The 26,105-nt window shown below is 47.2% G+C and overlaps 1 long non-coding RNA gene across 1 annotated transcript; it reads left to right on the top strand.

Moving 5' to 3' along the window:
- The first annotated feature begins 4,273 nt into the window (after positions 1-4,273).
- On the top strand, positions 4,274-12,010 carry LOC137903999 (uncharacterized). The gene is made up of 3 exons (XR_011105795.1): positions 4,274-4,575; positions 4,793-5,032; positions 11,982-12,010. It is a non-coding gene; the product is annotated as an uncharacterized lncRNA (long non-coding RNA).
- Positions 12,011-26,105: the final 14,095 nt, after the last annotated feature.

The raw sequence follows: 26,105 nt of genomic DNA, 5'->3' as shown, positions 1-26,105 counted from the left end.
AATGAACCTATCAATGTTTTACCTGCGCTCCCCCATATTTCTGCACAATATGATAGGTAGGGTACAGTGACGTGCAGTCAGGGGAGGCAAGTGAGGCACAGCCTCACCTGTCATCATATAAAAATCATGTATTTGTATTATTAAAAATAATATAAAAATAATATAATATATAATATAACATCAGTGATATTATATTATATATTTTATGATTTTTTTCATTTTTAATAATACAATTAGTGCATCACGTATTCTTGTGCTCAGCGGCATTAAAATACTGCAGAATGAGGCCGCATGTAATACTGCCTCCAGCCCATAGGAGACCCGTGAGTGATTCAGCCACTCATCAGCTGATCCGCTCGTTCAGACAGGCTTGTAAACACGGAAGCGCTGGCTGTCTGGACGTGAAGCAAGAACCCGTGTTTTCTGCTTTTCTTGCCTTCTTTTCTCAACTTCTGACGATGTCTGGACTCGGATGGGATATTGCGACATGAAGAATTTACCGAGAAGCCTCCAAACACGAGCAGCGACCGCGTATTCATGGTCAAATTGCGGGACCGATTCGAGCAGAACCGCGGCGGACTGGGCCTGACAGAGTCCATTAGATGTGAACGAGTGTTCTGTAACGTTCTGGAGAACATGAGCTGTTAAATGAAGAACAGCTTTTCCTCCATCGCTGGCATATCTCTGCCGTTCCGTTCCGTTCCGTTCCGTTCTCTCTCTCTCTCTCCGCAGCCCCAGCTGGACAGGGACACACCCCCTCATCCCATCTCAGAACATGTGTTTAACAGTTAAACATCAGTTAAACTTTAACTGATCAACACACGCATCCACACACATCCAACGCTGCACGCACACTGATACGCAGAGTTGAATAATTTCATTAAATCTCTTGTAAATACGCAGATTATGTGTGGTCTCCCCTTTTTTGTCATAAACTGATGAGCCAGGTTTGTGACAATATGTAAACAATTCTGGTACGCATTTTGAAACAAAACACGTTAAATGTTGCCAAACAAATGATGAACAAGCTGTAGGTTCATTTATTTGTGAACCTGACTGTGCCTCACCAGACATGAACCTCACCGCACGTCACTGGTACCAAAGAACAATATATCATGAACAAAGCTGTATGGTTTAATATGTCTCTTGTTTTGTAAAGTATGGCGAAAGATTTTGACACTTTGCGTTTAATATATTCTACATGTGGTTTCCAACTGAGTTTACTGTCTATTATTACACCTAAGAATTTCGTTTCATACACTCTTTCAATTTCTACTCCATTTAAATATAATTTTACATTGTCAGAATTTCTATTTCCTGAGAAAATCATGAATTTAGTTTTGTTTTCATTTAATGATAACTTATTATGGTCAAACCACTTTTTAATCAAAACAAATTCTTTTTCCACCACTTGCAATAATTCAACCAAATCTTTTCCAGAACAGAAAAAATTTGTATCATCCGCAAACATAACTTTCAACAGGGTTGATACCGAAAAAATATCATTTAGATAAAGGGTAAATAGTCTCGAGTTGAGAATCAACATTATTAACTGTTACATATTGAAGTCTGTTATTTAAATAACTCCGTAGCCATTGATTTGTTTTACCACGAAGACCATAATATTCACATTTTTTTAACAGATAATCATGATCGATTGTATCAAATGCCTTGCTCAGGTCAACAAACTGTATTTAATTTTTGGTAAACGGTTTTTGCGACATTTTCTACATATTCCATTACTGCCGATGAAGTTGAACGATTTCTCCTAAACCCATGTTGATGGTCGTTTAATATATTGTACTTATCAATGAATGCATCAAGTCCAATTTCAAACAATTTTTCCAATATTTTTGATCCACATTTAACAACTTTCCTCTTCTGTTTACTTGTTTAGAAAAACAAATATACCTCCTTTGCTTGTTAATTTTATTTGTTGATTTTATCTCTTGTGCATTTTGAGGTTTGCCTTCAAATATAAAGTGCCTTCAACATAAAATTTATTATTATGATGTTGCTCACATTTGTCCGAGGGTCTGCTCAGGAAGTTTGTGTGTTTGCTCGGACACACAAAAAATTAGAGGGAACATTGGTCTTTACCATGACTATGCAAACAACGAGCCTACCAAATGAAGGATTAGAAACAACAATTCCATTCTGGAGTTATTGGCCGTTGAAGAGAGGCAGATTTAAACATCAGGGTTTGCAGTGAATATTTGGGTTTCATAAAACGTCTTTAGACGTCAATGGGACTCAGAGTTAAATATCCCTGTAGACCAGAGTTAAGACAGAAGTCCTGCTTCATGACAGTCGAGATCCGCTTCCCTTAAACTGGCAGGAAGCTGGGTTTGCATTGAAATGAATTAACTCATTAATTAATGGAGTCATCTTTTAAAAAATTCAAATGTCATGGACTTTCATTCTCAGGTTTCATATTGTATACTCGTGAATGTCTACCTGAGTGCCACACCAAAAACGCTAAACTGTCATCTGTTTGTTTAGAATTTATTACGTATTGAATTTGCATCCAATTTTAATGCACCACATACACTTGTATATAGCACCTCGGTGTTCACTTATCCACAGTGTTGGGATGGTTCCCGAGTCTGGGAACTGGGGAAATAAATAAACAGGGTATGGGTGGTTTCACAATTTTTGGCCTTGGCGCGGCATGTGGGGCCTTTGCGGGCTGGGCTTGGGCTCAGGGTTGGTGGGCCGGCCTCTTGCTCCCTCCTCTCCGTCCCAGAGAATAATACTCTCCCCACAAATAGCTGGATATGGGTCAGGTTGAGCTGAAGCCCCTGCGCCGCATACGCCTGTTCCCCAGAAGCTGGTTCTCTGGGTTGGGGGGTTGCCCGAGCTCGGCGGTGGGTTGGGTGGTGGGGGTGGGGGATGGTGGAGGGGGGGGCTGGGAGGGGGGCAGGTGGTTGTGGGGTGGCGTGGTGTCGGGTGCTGGTGGGGCGCCGTGCCGGCCCGCTGTGCCCCGTGCCGCTGCGCTGGCCTAGGTTTCGTCGGCTGTGTTGGTGTAGGTCGCCCCCGGGCCCTGGGTTGGTTCTTCTGCGTGTGGCTCTGGGGGGGCCACGGGGGTCGTTCTCGGGTTGCTGTGGCTGCTTGGGGTGATCTGGGGGCTCGTGTCGCCATTGTTGGGCCCGGGATGGCTGCCCCGTTCTTAGGTGGAGGTTTCATGCATGCCAGGTCCACCACTCCAGCACCTATCAAAACTCGATCTGAGAGTTAACTCCGCCCACAGATCTCTGAGTCAGTGGAGGTTGCTGGGTCAGTGTTTGTGGCTCTCACTCTGCTCTCTCTCTTTTTACTCAGATCTCCTGAGAACTTGGTGATCCATACTTTCCTCTAGAGGCTGATGTGAACCTGGTGTATTGGGACAACTCTTGGTGATGATTGGATGGAAGGGGTAGAATTAAGGAGCACAAATAAATCCATTGCACTCTCTCCTCAGAACACTGTGTATTTGTCACTTTTTGTTTGTCCATGTTGTATGTTCACTGCGGTGTGCACAGCCCTCTACGGCGGTAAGCAGGTAATAAAATCAATAAAATATGAATAGGCTAGTCTGCCAAGAGGGCAGGTGACGGTCACATTCACTATCAGAATAAAAAGCATAGAATCTAACAGAGACTAACGTTGTGTACGTTGTCACTGTTGAGCACGAATGCAGTCAAGTAAAAAAAAAAAAAAGAAAAAAAGAATTTGCATGCAAAAATTGTCATAGTATCTAGGTTCCTACGGGGAGCTAAATCAATTGCCCCAGGGCTCCAGCTGTTGCGGTTGGAAGTTTAAAGACATTTAAACACATCTGCTGTTCAAGTTGAGAAAAGGAAACGCCACAGCAGTACATCAAAACACCTCCCAGGCCTTTCCCAATAAGCACTGGACTCAATCTCGTCTACAAGCACACTGACATGCTGCAGCATCAGAACCTGCAACTGGTGCAGCTTTGTTTTACTGTCCAATTAAATAGTCAAACGGGCTGTAATTATTCAACGCCTTACAACACAGGTCAAACAAACCTTCCTTCAGTGATGACAGAAACACTCAGGCATATGTAACCAGGGGAAAATTATACTTTTATTTTTGTAATTGAACTTCACCAAATCCTTCACTATGTTATGTTTTATAACCATTTCGCATTTCAAGGCAAGTTCTAGCCTTATTTAATTATTAATTAATGTTGTAAGAGTTGCACTTTCCTGCCTGTACTGTCACTTTAAGAAAACGGCGAGTGCAGTTTGTCACGTACGCACAGCGCCTCTCTCAGTCTGTACTGAGGATCTGAGGAGGTAGGTGCAGAGCTGCGCTCGTCCGCATATAATATCATTTGGGCACTCAAATATATATAAATTCATGGCGAAATTGTTTACATTTATGTTAAAGAGTCAACATGTATGGAGAGACCCATGTAAAACGTGTTCTGTGTCTGTTAGCAAGTCACTGTGAGAGCTAGCTAAAACATCTAATGTTTCACTTGCTAGCAGGCGACCGATGAGCGGCACGTGCATGGGAGACGAGGCTACATGTGTGACGAGAACGTTTTATTTTCTATTATTTGTGCAGGTATGTGCAACTCATTTAACCAATGTTTATGTATTAAGTTACCCTGGATGCAATTGAAGATGCAATTCGTGTATTTTATTGCAAAATGTATATGCACTGTATAAGCTGCCTGAGTCTGTACTGAGGATCTGAGGAGCAGGCGACCGATGAGCGGCACGTGCATGGGAGACGAGGCTACATGTGACAAGAACGTTTTTATTTTCTATTATTTGTGCAGAATTGCCAGTAAACTGCTTCCAGTGGTCAGCGCTGTTTCCTGGTCCTTCCTTCATGCAGTACAGCAAACAAGGAACACAACGCAGAGATCACTAGGGTTAACGGATGTGGCCCAAATCAACATTGCTCTAATGATGAACAGAGGCACACCCGTTACAATGGTGCCGTGACCCGGATCCAAGATTCGACGTCAGCTCGTACGCCGTGGGAAGCTGCTGTCAATCGCCTTTGTGGTATTGAGGTATCCCTCCATTGGATCATTTGTGGTATTTTTTTTTGCATAGACTGTGCTGTAGGAGTGATAAGTATTTTTATTTGACATTCTACATTTTTGTATTTTATTTTCTGCAAGAGTATTCTGTGTGAAACATGGCAGAGGGTGGATCACATGCTGTTGAGCGTGAAGATGGTGGTGTGGACAGTGTCGCTTTTCATTCCTGGCTTGGTGGTAGGAGGGGGTTTCGTGTTCCGAGCCCAGGAGCCAGAGCACCGGGAGAGAGGAATGTTTTGTTTGCTAGTCCACAACTTTGCTCTACGCGCGTTAACCATGATCAGCCTGCTCATGTTGATCAGAGTGCTGATTTGAGTTCACTCATAACACAGTTAGCTGATAGGATTGGTGAATCTATCTCTGCTAAGCTACTGTCTGACAGGTCCACTAGAGCTATGACCAGTGATTCTAACTCTTCTACTCAGACCCCCGACTTGACTCAGTCTAACCTCCGCATTGTCACGTGTTCCGAAGTTAGGGAACCACCCATATTCAGAGGTGATAGCTCAGACAAGTTCTCTGTCCATGAATGGGAGAACCTCATGACGCTGTACTTGAGAAAACGAGCTGTTCCTTTACATGAACAATCACAGGAGGTTTTGGCGAGGCTCATGGGCAAAGCAGGGGACGTAATCAGAATACGGTTGCGTAATGACAAATCCATCGACCATGTTTCAAATCCCCAAGTGGTTTTTGACATACTGAAACAACACTTTAGTGACATGACCTACTCAAGCATGCCCCTAGCAGACTTTTACAACACGCTGCCAAAGCCAAGTGAGGATGCTATGGAGTATTGGATAAGGCTAAATAAAGCAGTGGATGTGGCAGATGAATGTCTGAAAAGACAAGGTCGCAGAATCGATGACCCATCCCATGAAGTCAGCATGATGTTTGTCAAACACTGCCCGGACCAGTCTCTTTCTACAGTTTTCAAGTTCAAATCAGCAGATAAATGGACTGCCAATGAAATCCAGGAGAGGCTGGATGAACACCTTCAGGAAAAGAAATCTCATGTTGCAACAAGACCACAGAAGCCTGCTGTCTACACATCTCTGTCCCAGTCTGTTCCAGCGGTTGACAGTGCTCTCAGTGCCAGCGAAGTTGAGCCCCGAATTCAGTCATCCCCTGTTAATGGTGTTGATGCAGATTGCATGAGAAGTCTGGTTAGTGTGTTAGACCGTCTAGTTATGCAACAAACTCAGGTCCCCACTAACACGAGCGCTATTATGTCTCAACAACCTACAAGAGCATGCAGAGTTTGTGCCAGCACTGACCATTCCACACTGTTCCATTGCAAACGAGAGAACAGGTGCTTGAAATGTTTGTCTACTGGTCATTGGAAGAAGGACTGTCCTGTACGAGGCAACCAGCATCGCAACGGGCCCTCCACCCCCTCTGCTCCGCATAACGAGCCGTTAAACTAGAAAACCCACATCTGGCGAGGGGTGATGTGGGTGACAGGGACAATACCCTCTCTCAAGACAACTTAGCTGAATTATACAGTAATGCTTGTGCTACAGCACCAAAAGGGACACAGGTAGTAGTTCAATGTACTCAGAAAGTCCAGGCGTTTGGTGAGCTGTTTTATACATCTGTCAAGATTAACAACAGTGTTACTCTGAATGGCATGATGGATTCGGGCTCGATGGCATGTAGCATGAGTGCAGGTGCAGTTGAAAAGTTGCGTGCTGCTGGTGTGTTACCTGAAAAGCAACAGCCTGCTGAAAATGTCGTGTTGATTGGCTGTGGTGGTCTTCAAACTAAACCTGATGGCTTTTATGATCTAGGCATGGATCTGTACGGAATGCATGTTACCGTACCCGTGTTATTTGTGCCTGGCCAGCATGACGATCTCATTTTGGGCTCTAATGTCATAAAACACATTATCCATGTCATGAAAGGAGTGGATGAGTATTGGAATATTGCATCCAGGCAGAGTTCACAGTTAGATCCTGAGATCGATCGTTTTCTGTCAATGTTCACCAATGTTGACCACTGGAAAGGAAGCGCTGTTCCAGACAAAATAGGCACCGTTAAACTCACCCAAGCAGTTACTTTGCTACCGAAACACGAGCATTTAGTCTGGGGTAAGCTGCCAAAAAACCTACCTATGTCACCAGGCAGCACTGTCATTGTGGAGCCGACCTCCTCGAAGGCCAGGCAGCGTAGTGTTTTAGTCGGTCGCCTGGTTACACCGCTATGGGGTGATAGGTGGGTTCCTATGACAGTCGTTAATCCCACAGACAGGCCTGTCATGTTGAAAAGAAACAGCAAACTGGCTGACGTTTCGCCTTGTTTAGCGATTGAGGATTTGGAAGTTTTCCAGGGTCTGCATGTAGCCACAAGTGACCAGAACTGTGACTCGGAGCAGAACATTGGTGCCTCCCACACGCCTTGTGAGCTGGGCAGTATAGGCAAATACCTGTCCGATATAGGTCTTGGAGACATTGACGTTGACTCATGCCAAGTAGCAGACAACTGTAAGATAAAGCTCGGTCAGCTGTTGATTGAGTTTCAGGACATTTTCTCCAGACATTCAATGGACTGTGGGGAGGTCAAAGGCTACACCCACCGCATCCGTCTCAGTGATGATCGTCCTTTTCGCCTGCCATACAGGAGAGTTCCCCCAGCACATTATCAAAAGTTGCGGCAGGTGCTCAGTGATATGGAGGAAAAAGGGATAATCAGGAAATCCACTAGTGAGTATGCTTCGCCTTTGGTCATGGTGTGGAAAAAAGATGGCGGTTTAAGGATTTGTACAGACTTTAGGTGGTTAAATGCCCGCACCTTGAAAGACGCCCACCCACTCCCTCACCAGGCTGACTGTTTGGCTGCTCTGGGTGGCAACTGCCTGTTCAGTACAATGGACTTGACCGCAGGCTTCTATAATGTTTCATTGCATGAGGAGGACAAGAAATATACTGCTTTCACAACTCCCTTAGGGTTGCATGAATACAATCGCATGCCACAGGGTCTATGCAACAGTCCTGCGTCTTTTATGAGGATGATGGTTGGAATATTTGGGGACTTGAGCTTTTCAAAACTCCTTTGTTACCTTGATGATCTCCTCGTTTTTGCACCTTCAGAGGATGAGGCCCTGTCAAGACTCCGAACAGTTTTCCAGAGACTCAGGGAAAACAATCTGAAGCTGGCCCCCAAAAAATGTCATTTCCTGAGAGAGAAGGTGGGGTTCCTTGGCCATGTCATCGATGGTACAGGTGTGGCTGTAGATCCCTCAAAAGTTGAGGTTATCACAAACATGAATGTCACTGATCTCATGGAGGATGATAACTGCACGCCTTCAGTCTGGCGTATCAAATCGTTTCTTGGCATGGTGTTTTATTACCAAAATTTTATCCCCAACTGTTCCTCCATCGCAAAGCCCTTGTTTGCACTGACGGCTGGTCAAAAGAGAAGGGGAAGGTTAGCAAAGACAAAGAGATTGCAGAGCGCCTTCCGTAAACTCACTCCTGCAGACTGGAGTGATGAGTGCGTTGAGGCTTTTGAGCGGTTGAAGTCAATGCTTTTGGGGTGTGTGGTTCTTGCCCATCCAGATTTTGATGGAGCATTCATTTTGTCAACTGATGCTTCACTGGACGGCCTTGGTGCTGTGCTGTCTCAAGTGCCCAAGGGTGAGACTAAGGCCAGACCAGTTGCTTTTGCGAGCAAAACTCTAAGTGCGGCACAGCGGCGGTACCCAGCACACAGACTTGAACTGTTAGCCCTAAAGTGGAGTGTTTGTGAAAAGTTTTCCCACTGGCTGAAAGGGCAGAGTTTCACAGTGTGGACGGATAATAATCCGCTAACATACCTCCTCACAAAACCGAAGCTCGATGCTTGTGAGATCCGCTGGGTGTCGAAGCTCGCGTCCTACTCCTTTGATCTCAGACATTTGCCGGGGAAAGGTAATGTGGTAGCAGATGCGCTTAGCCGTGATCCTTTTGCGAAACGCCTTGGTCAGAGACTTTTGTCAGAGCCCTACTCTTCACTGGTCCAGGAGGCTGATGAGATAGGTGAGCGGTCTGTGCAGGATGTTTTCAAAGTCAGCTGCCAGGTTCAAGCTCTTAGTCCATCGGCTCTTGTGTCTGACAAAGTCATGTGCAGTTCAGCTGAGGTTAAAGCACTCTGTCAGTCCCATAGTGAGTGGGTTAGTGCAGCTGAGTCTAGGGCAGTCTCTCTGGTCCAACATGTCCAGCAGTTATCTATTGTTCAGGATGCTCTACCAGTCTTAGCTATCACAGATCTACAGTCAAGCCAGCAACAGGATGAAGTAATTTCCAGGGTGTTGCCTTTCGTTACAGCCAAGAAACGTCCATCTAGGCGTGAAAGGTTTGGTGCGAGCCCTCAGGTGCTCAGATTGTTGAAGCAGTGGGACAGGTTGGTTGTTCGTGACGATGTACTGTACAGAGTGGCACGTGATCCTCTGTGTAAACAGAAACGTTTCCAGTATGTTCTGCCACGCAATCTGAAGGACACAGCACTGTCGGGCCTCCACGACATGGCTGGTCACCAGGGCCAGGACCGCACCCTGTCACTAGCAAGGCAACGGTTTTACTGGCCTGGAATGGAGAAAGATGTTCGGGAGTATGTCAAATGCTGCCCGAGATGTGTTTTTGGAAAGTCTCCAGAACCATCTGCTCGAGCCCCGCTTGAGAGTATCAGGAGCTCTGCACCGATGCAGCTGGTTTGTATAGATTTTTGGTCAGCGGAGGACAGCAAACAGAGGTCAGTTGATGTTCTGGTGGTTACTGACCATTTTACTAAGCTGGCCCATGCTTTCCCTTGTGCCAACCAGACAGCAAAACAGGTTGCTAGAAAACTCTGGAATAATGTGTTCTGTGTCTACGGCTTTCCTGAGAGAGTTCATTCAGACCAGGGCACTAATTTCGAAAGCAACTTGATAGCAGAACTTCTCAGGTTGTCAGGTGTTGCTAAGTCCCACACTACTGCGTACCACCCTATGGGGAATGGGGGCACTGAGCGCTTCAATCGCACCTTGGGCAATATGCTCCGGACCCTTCCTCTGAAAGACAAACAACAGTGGCCATAACAGATTCAATCTCTCACTTTTGCCTATAACGCTACTGTCCATGAAACCACTGGCTACGCGCCATTTTTCCTGATGTTTGGCCGTGTCCCAAGGTTGCCAATTGACATAATGTTCAGGCAGGTTTTGAGCGACCCCACTGTTGCGGACTATGATTCGTATGCCAATACCTTGCTTTCTTCACTCAAATGTGCAATGGATATTGCCCAGCAGCATGCGTCCTCTGAACAGCAGCACCAGGCCAAACAATACAACAAACGTGCCAAAGGAACTTCCTTGTCCGTGGGGGATCGGGTTTTGGTTGCAAATAAGGGTGAACGAGGGAAGAGGAAACTTGCTGATAAGTGGGAAGACAAAGTGTACACTGTTGTTGATGCGAACCCCAACATTCATGTTTACAAGATTATTGATGTGGATGGGCGCACAAAAGTTGTACACAGGAATCTTTTGCTCAATGTGAACTTTTTGCCTCTGCCTGGCACTCGAGATGAGTTGGATGTGGACTTTTCTCTGCTCAGTGATGATATGGACGGTGCTGACAATATCTCTGCCATATCCACGCAGGATGAGCGAGGGACCACACAGGACTCGACTATTGTTGGTGTTGATCCAGTTCCACCAAGTCCACCACCCACAAATGACTGTCACCCTGTTCCAGTGTTACCTGACCATGACTCTGTGACAGATACACGTTCACTGATCTCAGTTCCAGCTGACTCTGACTCAGGCCCAGGAGACGGTACACGAGTGAGAACCCGTGCAGGGAGGTTAGTGAAGTCTGTGAACAGGTTGATTGAATCTATGGTGCAGGTACCTTTGTTCAGAGGTTCTAAGAATGTTTGAGTGATTTGATTTGGTTTTCTTTTTTTTGTCTATTTTTTTTCATTACCCTTGGTTACATTTTTATGTCTGAGAAATGTGGTTTGGGTCCGGGCACAGTGTGGCGTACAAGGCGCCACACTTACCTAAGAAATTATTGAGACTTGATCTATCTCTTTATTTTCTGAGCCTTGACGAGCCTTCTTAGTTGGTTTATGGACTAGGTCCGTCAATGGCTTGTGATGGCCTGTTTCGAGATGGGCATATCCTCCTTTACGTCCTGTAAGTACTGTTCAGGATGTTGGTGAATTTCAGGAGGGGTGATTGTAACCAGGGGAAAATTATACTTTTATTTTTGTAATTGAACTTCACCAAATCCTTCACTATGTTATGTTTTATAACCATTTCGCATTTCAAGGCAAGTTCTAGCCTTATTTAATTATTAATTAATGTTGTAAGAGTTGCACTTTCCTGCCTGTACTGTCACTTTAAGAAAACGGCGAGTGCAGTTTGTCACGTACGCACAGCGCCTCTCTCAGTCTGTACTGAGGATCTGAGGAGGTAGGTGCAGAGCTGCGCTCGTCCGCATATAATATCATTTGGGCACTCAAATATATATAAATTCATGGCGAAATTGTTTACATTTATGTTAAAGAGTCAACATGTATGGAGAGACCCATGTAAAACGTGTTCTGTGTCTGTTAGCAAGTCACTGTGAGAGCTAGCTAAAACATCTAATGTTTCACTTGCTAGCAGGCGACCGATGAGCGGCACGTGCATGGGAGACGAGGCTACATGTGTGACGAGAACGTTTTATTTTCTATTATTTGTGCAGGTATGTGCAACTCATTTAACCAATGTTTATGTATTAAGTTACCCTGGATGTTTGAAGATGCAATTCGTGTATTTTATTTCAAAATGTATATGCACTGTATAAGCTGCCTGAGTCTGTACTGAGGATCTGAGGAGCAGGCAACCGATGAGCGGCACGTGCATGGGAGACGAGGCTACATGTGACAAGAACGTTTTTATTTTCTATTATTTGTGCAGAATTGCCAGTAAACTGCTTCCAGTGGTCAGCGCTGTTTCCTGGTCCTTCCTTCATGCAGTACAGCAAACAAGGAACACAACGCAGAGATCACTAGGGTTAACGGATGTGGCCCAAATCAACATTGCTCTAATGATGAACAGAGGCACACCCGTTACACATAGATACATGGAACAGTTACTGGGAGCAAACTGGGGTTCGGAACTCTGGACAGGGACACTTCGACTGGTCCACCAAACCGGTAAGAGGCTAATTGTCCTACCGCTGAGCCAAAGCCCCAATACATGAATTCTTAAGCATCTTTGCTTTTAATGCTAATACTAAATAGGGAAAAAAAGACTTGAACGAGATAGCCCTTAAAGAAATACCCTGGCGCAGAGCAAAAACACCTTTATAAAAATAGAAGCGCTCTGACAACTCACGGCAGAGCTAAGCCGCGTTTTCCATGAACACAACTAGCGCTTCATAGGAACAGTAAAATCCCTGCTGCTGTTTTATGGGTCTTCCCCAGGGGGAAGTCATCGAAGCCAAACTTCACTGAATTCCATTTAAAGTCTGACTTCTGACGTTTCATAAACACCGGGCCTCGTCGACTTGGTAAGGGTTTTGTCGTTTGCCGACTTGTTCGTAAATTGGCCCACGTTAAATTACCCTACTTTGCTTTTAGCACCACAATCCAATGCTGCTCAGTTGGGATTAAGAATTGATGTGACTCACATTTTTGTACAAAAAACAACTTTATTTTATTTAAAATTTCAAGAAGCTATTTATTAACTTTATTAGACATGCAGCTGAGCTCCCTGCACTTTGTTACAATTTTCAAACAAAGATTTGTTGATTTGTCTAAGATTGTTTTTAAAAAGCTGTTTAACAAACATATGCGTAGATAGACATTTAAACAAAGTTGAGTGTTGAAGTTCCTATTATTCAAAATTTTGGCACCAATATTTTCACTTTTACTGCAAATAAATATCGGCAAAATCGAACTATCGCTAGTCACATAGGTCGTATGTCAACGACCACCTGTATGTCTTTACACTTAGAGAAATGACAGACATCACTACCAGTCAGTTACCATGGCGATGTCTTTACAGCTCAAAAGCTGCCATGCCACACACACGGATGCAAAATGGCCTGCTCGAAGTGGAACACAGCCTGAGAGGACGTTAGAGCTCAAAGGAGCAGCATTAACATAGCGATATAGCTTAGCTGCCGACAGCGGGCGCATATTTTAAGTTAGGCACATGTAATTTTCACTAACTTGGAAACCAATGCCCAGCATGACCAACAATTTAGCTGAGAAAGAACCACATCCTGCCTTTCCATCCACAATATGGTCAGCATTCATTATTCAGAGCAGAGATGCACTTCACTTGTTCTTCTACACTCCACTCATCACGTCTTTGGGCAGCACTTAGACAGGATACAGATCAGCTGTTTAGAGTTCAAGGCAACTCCGATGGTTTTAGTCAATTAGACCAAAATGGGGTTGATGATGGATTTTTAGGAACCTAAAGTTTTCTTCCTGAATTAGTCCACTTATGCGTAACTTTACAGGGAAGAGCTGCATTTTAATTCTGTCTTGTACCATCTAGACATCATGTAGAAACGCTATTATTGGGGGTAAAGTAGGCCAAGCAGAATTCAACTGATGAAAACAGGATCCCTGACGAACGCTGGGCTGGCTGCATCATCAAACCATTTCAGCAGACAGGGGGGCGGAGCTTTCAGTTATCAAGCCCCTTCATCGTGGAATCAGCTCCCTGATTGGTTCCTGAGCCAGACACCATCTCTATGTTCAAGAGTAGATTAAAGACTTTCCTTTTTAACAAAGCTTATAACTAATCGATGCAGTAATCAATATAATCAATATGCTGTCATTAGGCAGCACTGGTGGCTTAACATCATGACACACTGAGCTCCTCCCTCTTTATCTGATTATTCATGTTATAAATATATGTGCGTTCTCTCGCTCGCTCTCTCTCTCTCTCGACGGCCATCCACCATGAGCCTAGGTTCTGTCCAAGGTTTCTGCCCGTTAAAGGGAAGTTTTTCCTGCCTCCGTTGCAAGGACGAAGGCGCGGTCGGAGGAACTGTGAAATACGCGCGAGTTGCTATTAATAACTTCTCATGTGTTCAACCTCGTAGGTTGATCATTACATTTAAATTCGTTATTTCTAAAAGCTATCATGTTTATTTGTTAAGCGTTTGTTTTATAGCGCTCTTATTCCCTGTGTAAAAAGAGGCTTTTATTTTGTAGGAGCATAAACGTCACGTCCCTTTTGGGTTTTGTTTCTTCCTGTTGATACATGTAGCCGCTGCCGTTCCGCTGTGCTAAGCTATCCAATAAAGCAGCATGAGAGGCTAAAGACAGCACGAGTAGAATATTTGTTCTTCTGCACTCCAAGCGGCTCTTTCCTCGACCTGCACGCCTTAACATTATTAACAGGAAAACGTTTACTGTACGTACTATATATTTATATTTCTCAAACAAATGTTTAGTTCTGAAAAGGTTTTGATCTTTGGTTTCATTCTATAATACTGAAACAATCTATTTAGATTAATGCCTGACTGTTAAACGTGTATAAAGTGTGTGGTGAGGGGTTTTACAGCCTTAAAACATTTATGTACATGTATAATAATTAAAATAAAATAAAGATTACTACATTGCGGATTTCACTTATTGCGGGTTGTTTTTGGAACGTAACCCCCGCGGAGAATGAGGGACTACTGTACTCTAAATTGCTATTTTTGCCTTACACTGAGGTCATTTAGGCGTGATGCAACGTCAAGCAAGCAGGAACGACATTAACCCTTTCCATCTCTCACAGACCCACCCTGACCAGCAGACATCAGACTCTTACAACTTTCCACGCATCGCACCACAATGGCATTTAGCAGGCTCCATCAAGTCAGACAGAGATCAAATGTAAACCCCTCTGTGGCGTCACATCAAAAGACCGTCAACCTTTCCTGTTTGTGACTCACCAAGGACTCAACACAAGACCGTTGCCTCTCTGCCGAGCTATCCATGTCGTGCTGTTTAAAACAATATCAATGGAAAAAGTGAGAACCGATATCCAGATTTTTCTGTTATGATGAAAGCCGGATAGAAGCTTCTCGTCCGTGAACGAGTCGTAGGCCAGTTTTCACAAGTCCACGCGTGCATCGGACACTCAGAGCCCCCCCCGAGGCTAGCGGAAAGCAGAAAGCAGCCAGCTGAGGTTGAGGATTTAAACACGACAGTTACCTTCATGACCCTCCCCGACAGGTGAAAATAAGCAGCAACACCATATTTATCTTTATGAACCCACCCCCTACTGCAGGGGTCACCGACCTTTTTGAAGCCGAGGGCTACTTCCTGGGCACCGATTCAGGGCTACCAGTTTGATACACACTTCTGAAATAAAACATTTGCTCAATGTACCATTAATCATTAATGATATTCATCTGTGTAATACACTGATCATGTTTAATGATTACTCACACTAATCATTAACAACGTTTTAACAAGCTAGGGGACACATTTGACTTGTTCAGAAGTCTTTTATTTTATACAAACTCTTGAGTTGGTGACCCCTGCTCTCCTGTACGACCCTTTCCCACACACCTACAACCACTTTTGTACAGGTGGTCCTCACCTGGACGGCATTCCTAGCTGCCTCACGGTGATCGTTTGGGACCCCCAGGTATTTGTAGCTGTCCTGCACATTCAGCCTCTTCAGTCATGATCATCGCCCCTCGGCCGGACTCAAAGTCCGAACAACACCCCGATGCTGCCTGCTGTAGGGAACGTCCGCACCGGATGGAACCCCACAGCGCGAGTACAGCCGGCCCGACACCAGGAAGACAGACATCATTTTATTAAATTTATTAAATTATACATGGTGACGGGCTCCGGCGTTTCCTCCGTCTCTGCCTCGCTATATTCAAACCCGAAGCAGGTTGAAAGAATTGGGCGGACATGAACGACGAGCACGCGCATCAGAGCCACAGCTTAGCGCACGCTACCGTTAAAAGACTCGAAGCAGTCTGCGTGCACGCCTCACTGCCCCTTCGGGCCGGTGACGTATGTCCACACAGCTCAGCTGCGGGCGGGCGGGGTTAGCTTAGCTTAGCTTAGCTTAGCTTAGCTTAGCTTAGCTTAGCCTAGCCGCAGGCCTGCTTCGGCATTAGCTCGTCGCGCTCTGACAGCTGCTTTCGATGCTGCGCGTCCACTGGTTGTTGCGTTCGCAGCCCCCGACTGTTGGTGTGTGTGTGTGTGTGTGTGTGTGTGTGTGTGTGTGTGTGTGTGTGTGCGGAGGGGGGGTAAATAAAGACCCAACGCGGAGCAGCTCCTCACATGCAACAGGCTACGGAGATAACGCCGCAAACAAGCCCCGTCTGCAGCGGACGGGGTGAGGACGCTGGGTCGGCGTAAACGCGTCTCACCTGGATCCCCAGCGACGTGGAGGAGGCGTCTTCGGACGAGAGACGGGCTCATCTCTCGGAAATACCTGCTACGATCCCCATTACTGTTTCTTTCCAGCCATTTTGGGTCAACCCGTCACCTAAACGCGGCGGGGGGGACAGATCTGCTACATGAAGTTACGAACGTTACAGTCCCGGTGCTCTCTGCGGCTAAACGAACACAGAGTCACACCGAGAGACGCACGGTGCCGAGAGCACCGCGTCATCCACGGGTGCGGGGAGGAGGCGTGTATCGTCACCAACTTACGGTAACCCCCCCGTGTAGGCAATAATGGTACGGCCCGTGAAATTCAGGGCTCGCTTTGGTCTGTCCAGCGAAGGCAGCCAATGAGCGGCTGTCTAACCTGCAGCCAATGAGCGGCTGTCTAACCTGCAGCCAATGAGCGGCTGTCTAACCTGCAGCCAATGAGAGGCTGTGTAACCTGCAGCCAATGAGCGGCTGTCTAACCTGCAGCCAATGAGCGGCTGTCTAACCTGCAGCCAATGAGCGGCTGTCTTACCTGCAGCCAATGAGCGGCTGTCTTACCTGCAGCCAATGAGCGGCTGTCTAACCTGCAGCCAATGAGCGGCTGTCTAACCTGCAGCCAATGAGCGGCTGTGTAACCTGCAGCCAATGAGCGGCTGTCTAACCTGCAGCCAATGAGCGGCTGTCTAACCTGCAGCCAATGAGCGGCTGTCTAACCTGCAGCCAATGAGCGGCTGTCTTACCTGCAGCCAATGAGCGGCTGTCTTACCTGCAGCCAATGAGCGGCTGTCTAACCTGCAGCCAATGAGCGGCTGTCTAACCTGCAGCCAATGAGCGGCTGTCTTACCTGCAGCCAATGAGCGGCTGTCTTACCTGCAGCCAATGAGCGGCTGTCTTACCTGCAGCCAATGAGCGGCTGTCTTACCTGCAGCCAATGAGCGGCTGTCTTACCTGCAGCCAATGAGCGGCTGTCTAACCTGCAGCCAATGAGCGGCTGTCTAACCTGCAGCCAATGAGCGGCTGTCTTACCTGCAGCCAATGAGCGGCTGTCTTACCTGCAGCCAATGAGCGGCTGTCTTACCTGCAGCCAATGAGCGGCTGTCTAACCTGCAACCAATGAGCGGCTGTCTAACCTGCAGCCAATGAGAGGCTGTCTAACCTGCAGCCAATGAGCGGCTGTCTAACCTGCAGCCAATGAGCGGCTGTCTAACCTGCAGCCAATGAGCGGCTGTCTAACCTGCAGCCAATGAGCGGCTGTCTAACCTGCAGCCAATGAGCGGCTGTCTAACCTGCAGCCAATGAGCGGCTGTCTAACCTGCAGCCAATGAGCGGCTGTCTAACCTGCAGCCAATGAGCGGCTGTCTAACCTGCAGCCAATGAGCAGCTGTCTTACCTGCAGCAGGACAACGCAGGTGAGCAAGTTCTGCTGAATGAACGTTTTCTACGACGGATCAATAATACGATCCCCGAATATAAATGTCGTGTTTAGTTTCTGCTGCATAGCGATAAGGTTATTGATATAGTGTGGAAAAGCATTCACTTCCTTTATTCAAGCAAACTTTAAAAAAAAACACATAAAAATGATTTGCAATTTTGAGGGGTTGCAAAATGGCATTTGTCAGCGTAATGTTATTCAGTATTATATGATTGTTGTTGTTGTTGTTTTCTTCCTACAAAGCAGCTCTTTATTGTTATGGATAGTTAAGAAAAATTTGATCACATAATCAGAAAAAGCTTCATAATCCAGACTCCAACAAGAACTTGGCATTTCTGCATCCCTAAGTAATTTATAGCTTTATTTTTTATTTGAATAAAGAACAAGGCTGTAATGCTGTTTTGCTGTGAAGGTCCAGAACTGTTCAGGTGTCCAAAAAAAATACTGTGTTCTGTGATTCAGTGTGTAGAAATCATTAGCGCAATGCAATATAAATATCCAATAAATGAAACAGAACAATTTATAATGCCATAGAAATCTGAATATCGTTGCAGCTGATGCCAAATAATCACATTGATTGAGCGGCTGTCAGTTGTACACCAATTAACTGTATATGATATCCACATCATTAAGTATTTCAATTATTACTCGTGTATATAGGTCTCTAGTTTTGTGTGTAACACAGTTGGATCAAAAAGTGAACAATATACTCCAGCAGCTGCACGGCGCAGGACAGGAAGGACCTATCCCGGGTGGTGAGGACAGCTCAGGGGATTGTGGGTCACCGTCTGCCTGATTTGGACTCTGTTTACACCTCCAGAGTCCAGAGGAGGGCCAGACGCATCGCCACAGACCCCACCCACCCGGGCCACAGACTGTTTGTCCCGCCCACAGACCCCACCCACCCGGGCCACAGACTGTTTGTCCCGCCCACAGACCCCACCCACCCGGGCCACAAACTGTTTGTCCCGCCCACAGACCCCACCCACCCGGGCCACAGACTGTTTGTCCCACCCACAGACCCCACCCACCCGGGCCACAGACTGTTTGTCCCGCCCACAGACCCCACCCACCCGGGCCACAAACTGTTTGTCCCGCCCACAGACCCCACCCACCCGGGCCACAGACTGTTTGTCCCACCCACAAACCCCACCCACCCGGGCCACAGACTGTTTGTCCCGCCCACAGACCCCACCCACCCGGGCCACAGACTGTTTGTCCCACCCACAAACCCCACCCACCCGGGCCACAGACTGTTTGTTCCGCCCCCATCAGGGAAGCGGTTCAGAACAATAAGAAGCAGCAGTATTTATGTAAGTTATTTATTGTCATTTTGCATCAGTGGTGTAATTTATTTTAGATTAATTGTTAGTTTGCACTGGCGGTGTAAAATCATTTTATTTTTGTTTTTCTAATGTTACGTTGCATCAATTGAGTAATTTAATATTGGTTTATTTTTATTTGTATTGTTAAATTTGTATTGTTAATTGTGGATGATTTATGTAATAAGGACTTTCAACGGAAACAAGACCGCAAGGGCTTTTTAGAAATGCTCCTCTTAGACAGGATGTTTGACTTTATTTGTACTGTAATACATGCTACTGTGTGACTGTACTTGTACTGTAATACATGCTACTGTTTGACTGTACTTGTACTGTAATACATGCTACTGTGTGACTGTACTTGTACTGTAATACATGCTACTGTTTGACGGTACTTGTACTGTAATACATGCTACTGTGTGACTGTACTTGTACTGTAATACATGCTACTGTGTGACTGTACTTGTACTCTAACATTCTATCTAATAAATATATTCATCATCATCATCACTACGAGGCTCAGGAACAGCTTCTTCCCCCGAGCTGTGAAAGCAGTCGTTCCCTTGTAGTGATCTGGGACACTTTATGCCGGCCCTGTTGCTGCTGTTGCTATTTTGCACTACTGCCTGTGATTCTCACTCTCTCTGTGTGTATATATATTGTTTCTTAAAAGAGAGAATTTAGTTTTTATTTCTGATTTTGGTTATGTTAAAATGTGTGCCTAATCGCAAGAATGTAGCGGAAAAAGTCACACAGTGACGTGAAATTGGAAAACTCAAGCAAAGTCAGACTTCCAGATTTAAGTGGAGCACTGGAGACGGTACATCAGTGGTAAATCCAATAAAGCTAAAACTGTGGTAACAGTCTGAAAAACGTTCCAGCCTCTTCTGGGCTATTACTGCTGCGGTTCCCTTTCAGGCTGTTCCCAAAGGTTCCGCTCACAGATCTTTACCTCCGCTGAGACTGAGGTTGTGTTATTTGTTTGTTTGTCCGTGATGATGATGATGATGAATATATTTATTAGATAGGATGTTAGAGTACAAATACAGTCAAACAGTAGCATGTATTACAGTACAAATACAGTCACACAGTAGCATGTATTACAGTACAAGTACAGTCACACAGTAGCATGTATTACAGTACAAGTACAGTCACACAGTAGCATGTATTATAGTATTTGCTTTTAAGACTCCCGCCTTAAAAGGAAATCAGCCAAGAAAGGTTATTGACTTGATCCAAACAGTTGAAAAGCGTTGGCTGACCTCACAGAGCTTGGAGACACCGGGGCCATGAAGAATCCACTGAAAGCAAGCTACCGGACCCTGTGAAGAAAGACTGAATTATGTTTATGGTGAACCCCTGCAATAATGTGAGACCAGACAATCATTTTGATAGCCTCCTCAACTTCTTGAAAACTCAGGAGGAAATTCTGGAGAAATTGGAGCAGCTTGGAGTAACTGAGAAGCCAGAGAGGCAAGAGAGGAAGTTCGAAAGATTTGCTTCCACACGTTCCACAAGGAGAGACGGATGTGTTGTCTGTGGAGACGAAAGGCATAGAGAGAAAGTTTTCTTCTGTAAGAAGTTCAAGGAGCTGAAAACAGCTGAAAAATTAAATGCTGTCAAGAAGCCGGGGGCATGTTAAAGGTGCTTGGGATGTCATAGAGAAAATGATGCATGCATAGGCACCTATCTGTGCAGAAACAAAGATTGCAGAGAGAGGGGCTCGGCAGACCACCATTTCTTTCTCTGTCCGCCGAGGAGAGAATCAAAAATGGGCGAGGAACACAAAGGTGGAAGAGACGGCAAGAAAAAGCCCAACCTCACAGAGGAACAAGAACGATTTATGGCCGAACTCTCCCCAGGAATGGCAGAGAAATGCAGACGTGCTTTTACCAACAAGACTGCAATAACAAACTGTGCAGAGAAGGATCGGTTGGGACTAATGAAGGCAAATGGATTAGAAGAGCTACCGGTTATTATGATGCTGCTAGAAGTAACGGCTAATGCAGGTCAGAAAGTAGGAACCCTGCTCGACTTAGCCTCAGACACCAATTACATCACTCACAGGGCTGCTGACAGACTAGGGCTGAGGAGTGAGAAAATCACCTTAGTCATCCATGGAGTCGGAGGGATGGCTATGAAAGTCAACACGAGGCGATATCTGCTAAAAGTAAGAATCAAAGCACCCAGGGGGACAGAACGAGCCCATGAACTTCTCTGCTATGGTCTGAGTAAAATAGCCCAAGTCCACAGAGTCATCAAACCTGAACAGTTGAGGAAATTCTTCCCAGAGACTAAGCTGGAGGATTTGAAGAGACCAGAGTGCATCGAACTACTGATCAGTCACCGTGAGGGTAGACTTGCCCCACAGAGAGTGAAGGTTGTTGGTGACCTTGTCCTGTGGGACAGCCCACTGGGGAAAACCGTAGGAGGCGCTCATCCGGATCTGCTTGAAGAGGTGGACATGGCAGCACATCGGTCTGAAACGCACGTCGCTCGCTCGATGAGAACAGCAGCTGTGAAATATGAAGAGATCATTGAGAAGCAGGCTGAGACCAGAGTTGCTGACGGAGAGTACGTGATTGCGAGAGTCAATATGGGTGACCGACCAGCAGGAGGCATAGCACAGGTGGCTATGCGGGAGACAGCAAAGCTACCACTGATTTCCCACCTGGAGGAGGAGCGTAGAGTCCTAGAAGAGGACAGCTACGTGGATGATATCCTGACATCCAACTCTGACCCAAAAAGGCTGGAAGAGACCACAAAGGGCGTGGAAGAAATTCTGAGAGCTGGTGGATTCGTCCTCAAGCCGTGGATCTGATCGGGGCAAAGTGGGAGGCAGAATGGACCTTATCTCCTGAAGCAGCCAGTGGAGGAGTGGCCAAATAAGTCAGCGGTTGCAGCTGATGCCAAGGGAGGCATAGATAAACTCAAAAGGAATCCAAGTCCGAGTCCAGAAGGTCAAGTCCACAGACCTCCAGCTCGCTCTGTAGTTAAGCTACGGGTGGATGAAGGAAGGTTTAGCAGTTTGATAAAACTGGTCAGAGTCATCGCCTGGGTGTGGAAAGCTGCTACAAAGTGGAAAAGGAAAGGCGCAGCAGTCAGCGGTAAGGCAAAGTGGGAGGTCAATCAACCAAAGAAGGCCAAGACCAAAGCCAAACAAATAGTACTGTCTGCGGAGGAGTGTGAAGATGCATTCCGGGACCTTTGCCTTGCAGCCCGGGAGGGTGTTCCCTTTCAGCACACTACTCTGAGCAGACCAAGTAAACGGTGGTGGGATCCCGGGAAGAACTTTGTGGGAGCCACGCCTGCCCTAAAGGACCTCTACCTGTCTCTGGACCAGTTGGAGTGAGCAGAACCAGAAAATGAGGCTGCCAAGCATGGACTGGGTCTGCTGTAGGAGTTGTAAACACCAGGATTAAACGTCTGTGACCTCCTTGGGTTCAAGAACCAGGACCTCAAGTGGGAGGTGTTACGTCCATAGTCAAAGGCCATAGTCAACCAAAAGGAAGGACGCCTCCTGAAGGTTGTGTGGAGCAGTGCAGGTGAGAGAGACTCCTGGCTGAACTGATTTAACTAAGTGAGAGCGCCTGCCTGCAGCCCTTCAGCAGCATCGCACGGCAGTGCAGAGTGAGAAGAGCCAAGGAGAACCCTGTTCAGCTTGAGGCAAACCACAAAGAAGCCACTGGTATGAATCAACTCGTCATGTTAGATAGGCACTTCAAACCATTTAAGTTAAAGTTACACTGTAAAAGCATATAATTTGAATTTTGTGTTAAAGTTACAGTGTTAAATATTAAGAAGATTTTAGATGTTGCTTCCTTTTTTGGTAATTGTAAATTTGTTTCATTGAAGGTTTACAACCTGACAATCCTCCAATGCACAAATAAAATTGGAGAGAAGAAAGGAGTTGTTCCGAGCATGTTTGTGGGTGACCAGGCCCGTTTTCAGGTTGGGGCAGAAGCTGAACGAAAAGAAGGCTAACTTGACACTGGGCTTTGTCATCAGCGCAGGGATGATCGGGATGGACCCTGACAAAGTGCGTGCCGTCAGAGTGGCCCGCCCCTTCCTCCCGTAAGGAGCTACAGCGATTCCTGGGATTTGCAAACTTCTACCGGCGCTTCATACGGAACTACAGCTTGCTGGCCGCTCCTCTCATCACCCTCACCTCTCAGAAGACCCCTTTTCAGTGGTCTCCTCCGGCAGAACAGGCATTTTGTAAATTAAAGAACTGCTTTACGACCGCACCTGTACTGACTTGTCCTGACCCCTCTCTTCAGTTCATCGTGGAGGTGGACGCTTCGGGCTCCGGTGTTGGAGCAGTAAAGTCCATCCATGCGCTTTCTTCTCCCGGAAGCTCCTACCGGCGGAGAGAAACTGTGACGTCGGAAACCGGGAGCTACTAACCGTAAAACTGGCCCTGGAAGAATGGAGGCACTGGCTGGAGGGGACCGATACGCCATTTCTTGTCTGGACTGACCACAAGAACTTGGAATACATTCGCTCGGCTAAGAGACTCAACTCGCTCGGTTTAACTTTGTCCTGTCTTACCGCCCAGGTTCTAAGAACACCAAGCCGGATGCTCTGTCCAGAAGGGACGTGCCGGACCATCAGCCTCTGCGGCCTGACCCCATCCTTTCCCCAGCCTGTGTTGTGGGCCTGATCACCTGGGAGGTGGAGGAACAGGTGAGGCAGGCTCACGTGGGGGACCCTCCCACCAGCTCCTGTCCAGATGACCGCCTCTTTGTCCCTGCGGGGCTTCGCTCCCTGGTCCTGCAGTGGGGCCACTCCTCCCACCTGGTGTGCCACCCGGGGGCAAGAAGGACCTTGGCCCTGATCCAGCAACGGTTCTGGTGGCCGTTCATGAAAGCAGATATCACAGAGTTTGTGGCTGCGTGCTCCACCTGTGCTCAGAATAAGACCTCGCGGCGACCCCCTTCCGGCCTACTGCAACCCCTACCGATTCCCCTTCGCCCCTGGTCCCACATCGCCCTGGATTTTGTCACCGGATTGCCTGTTTCTGAGGGTAACGCAACCATTCTTACCGTTATTGATCGCTTCTCAAAGGCGGCTCATCTTATCCCCCTGCCCAAACTCCCATCGGCCAAAGAAATGGCGGAGACCCTCCTGCAACATGTCTTCCGCCTCCATGGACTGCCCACCGACATTGTGTAAGATCGGGGACCCCAGTTCACCTCTCACTTTTGGTCAGAGTTCTGCAACCTCTTGGGGGCTAAGGTCAGCCTGTCGTCCGGGTTCCATCCCCAGACGAATGGGCAAGCGGAGAGGATGAACCAGCAGCTTGAAACCACACTACGCTGCCTCTCATCCAGCAGCCCGTCTTCCTGGTCCACACAGCTCATGTGGGTCGAGTACGGACATAACTCTCTTCCCAGCTCTGCCCCTTTCCAGTGTTCCCTGGGGTACCAACCGCCGCTATTCCCCGACCAGGAGAAGGATGCCAGTGTCCCCTCGGTCTAGGCCTTCATTTACCGGTGCCGTCGAACCTGGAAGAGAGCCAGATCCAACCTGTTGCGCACCTCCGGCCGGTATCAACGGGCGGCCAATCGCACGCCGGCTCCGTGCTATGCCCCGGGACAACGGGTCTGGCTCTCCACCAAGGACCTTCCCCTCCATGTGGATTCCAGGAAGCTGGCACCCAGGTTCGTCGGTCCGTTTCCCATCGCCAGGGTCATCAGCCCCACTGTAGTCCGCCTCCGCCTCCCTCGCTCCATGAGGGTTCACCCCACCTTCCATGTCTTGAGGATCAAGCCGGTTTGCGTGAACCCGCTCCAGCCCGCCTGCCGGCCGCCTCCACCCCCCCGGCTTATCGATGGGGGGGCCCCGTCTACACTGTCCGGCGCCTCCTTCAGTTCCGGCGTCGTGGGAGGGGTCTCCAGTACCTCATCGACTGGGAAGGGTACGGTCCGGAGGAGCGCTCGTGGGTCCCGGCGCGGGATATCCTGGACCCGTCCCTCATCCGGGACTTCCGTCGGGACCACCCCGACCAGCCTGGGGGAACGTTGGGTGCCGTTCCTAGAGGGGGGGGTCCTGTCACACCTTGAGGCAGGCCTACTTCATTCCCCCACTAACTCTCCCTGTCTTCCCATCACCTGTGCTCCCGCCACCACCTGCACCACATCAGCAATCAGCCCGGACACTACTTCTACTCTACTCACACCACACCCCTGCCAGATTGTCAGCGATGTGTCCTACTTTCCAGCACTCCAAACCGACTTCCCGTATACCGACCCTGCTTGTTTCCTGGACCCTGCCTCTCTGCCTGCCCCTTGGGATCTGTCTGCTGGCCTGTTTGGATTTCCTGGTTTTTGACCCCCACCTGTTGTTTGGACCTTCCCTCTGCCTGCCCCTTCAGATCTGTCGTGCGCTTGGGTTCTCTCCTGCCCCGCCCCGTGACAGAATGATCTGGAGAGAGTCGTGATGACTATCTCCGTTTCTGCCCCCCTGAAAGGTGAATTTTCAGGGTCCGTCCGTTCGTTAGCAAGATAACTCTAAAGGTTCTGGACGGATCTGGATGACATTTTCAGGAAATGTCGGGAACATTACGAGGAACAGATGATTAAATGTTGGTGATGATCCAGAAGAGATCCTGGATTCTGGCTCAGTTTGACATTTTCAGCAACATTGCAGTCAATGGAGCTTTAAAATGTGTTCCTTGATATCTCGGCTGATTATTGACCCATGTTTATGGAATCTGACATGGTCTCGGCCACCCAATTTCATCCGGATCGGATTGAGAATGGAGTCAGCAAAATGTTTTAACAGAGTCTTGTTCTCTCTCTCCCTCTTTGTCCCTCTTTCTCTTTCAGGTCCTTCTGGCCGTGGTGCTGCAGAACCTGGACCTCTGTATTAGTTAGTATGTCATAACACATTACAGGATTAATCAGTTACGACACAAATGCATCGATGTGAA

The sequence above is a fragment of the Brachionichthys hirsutus genome, chromosome 14, assembly GCF_040956055.1.
Source record: "Brachionichthys hirsutus isolate HB-005 chromosome 14, CSIRO-AGI_Bhir_v1, whole genome shotgun sequence".
Classification (NCBI taxonomy): domain Eukaryota; kingdom Metazoa; phylum Chordata; class Actinopteri; order Lophiiformes; family Brachionichthyidae; genus Brachionichthys; species Brachionichthys hirsutus.
Note: the sequence above shows the minus strand (reverse complement) of the source record. Positions and strands in the feature narration are given on the sequence as shown.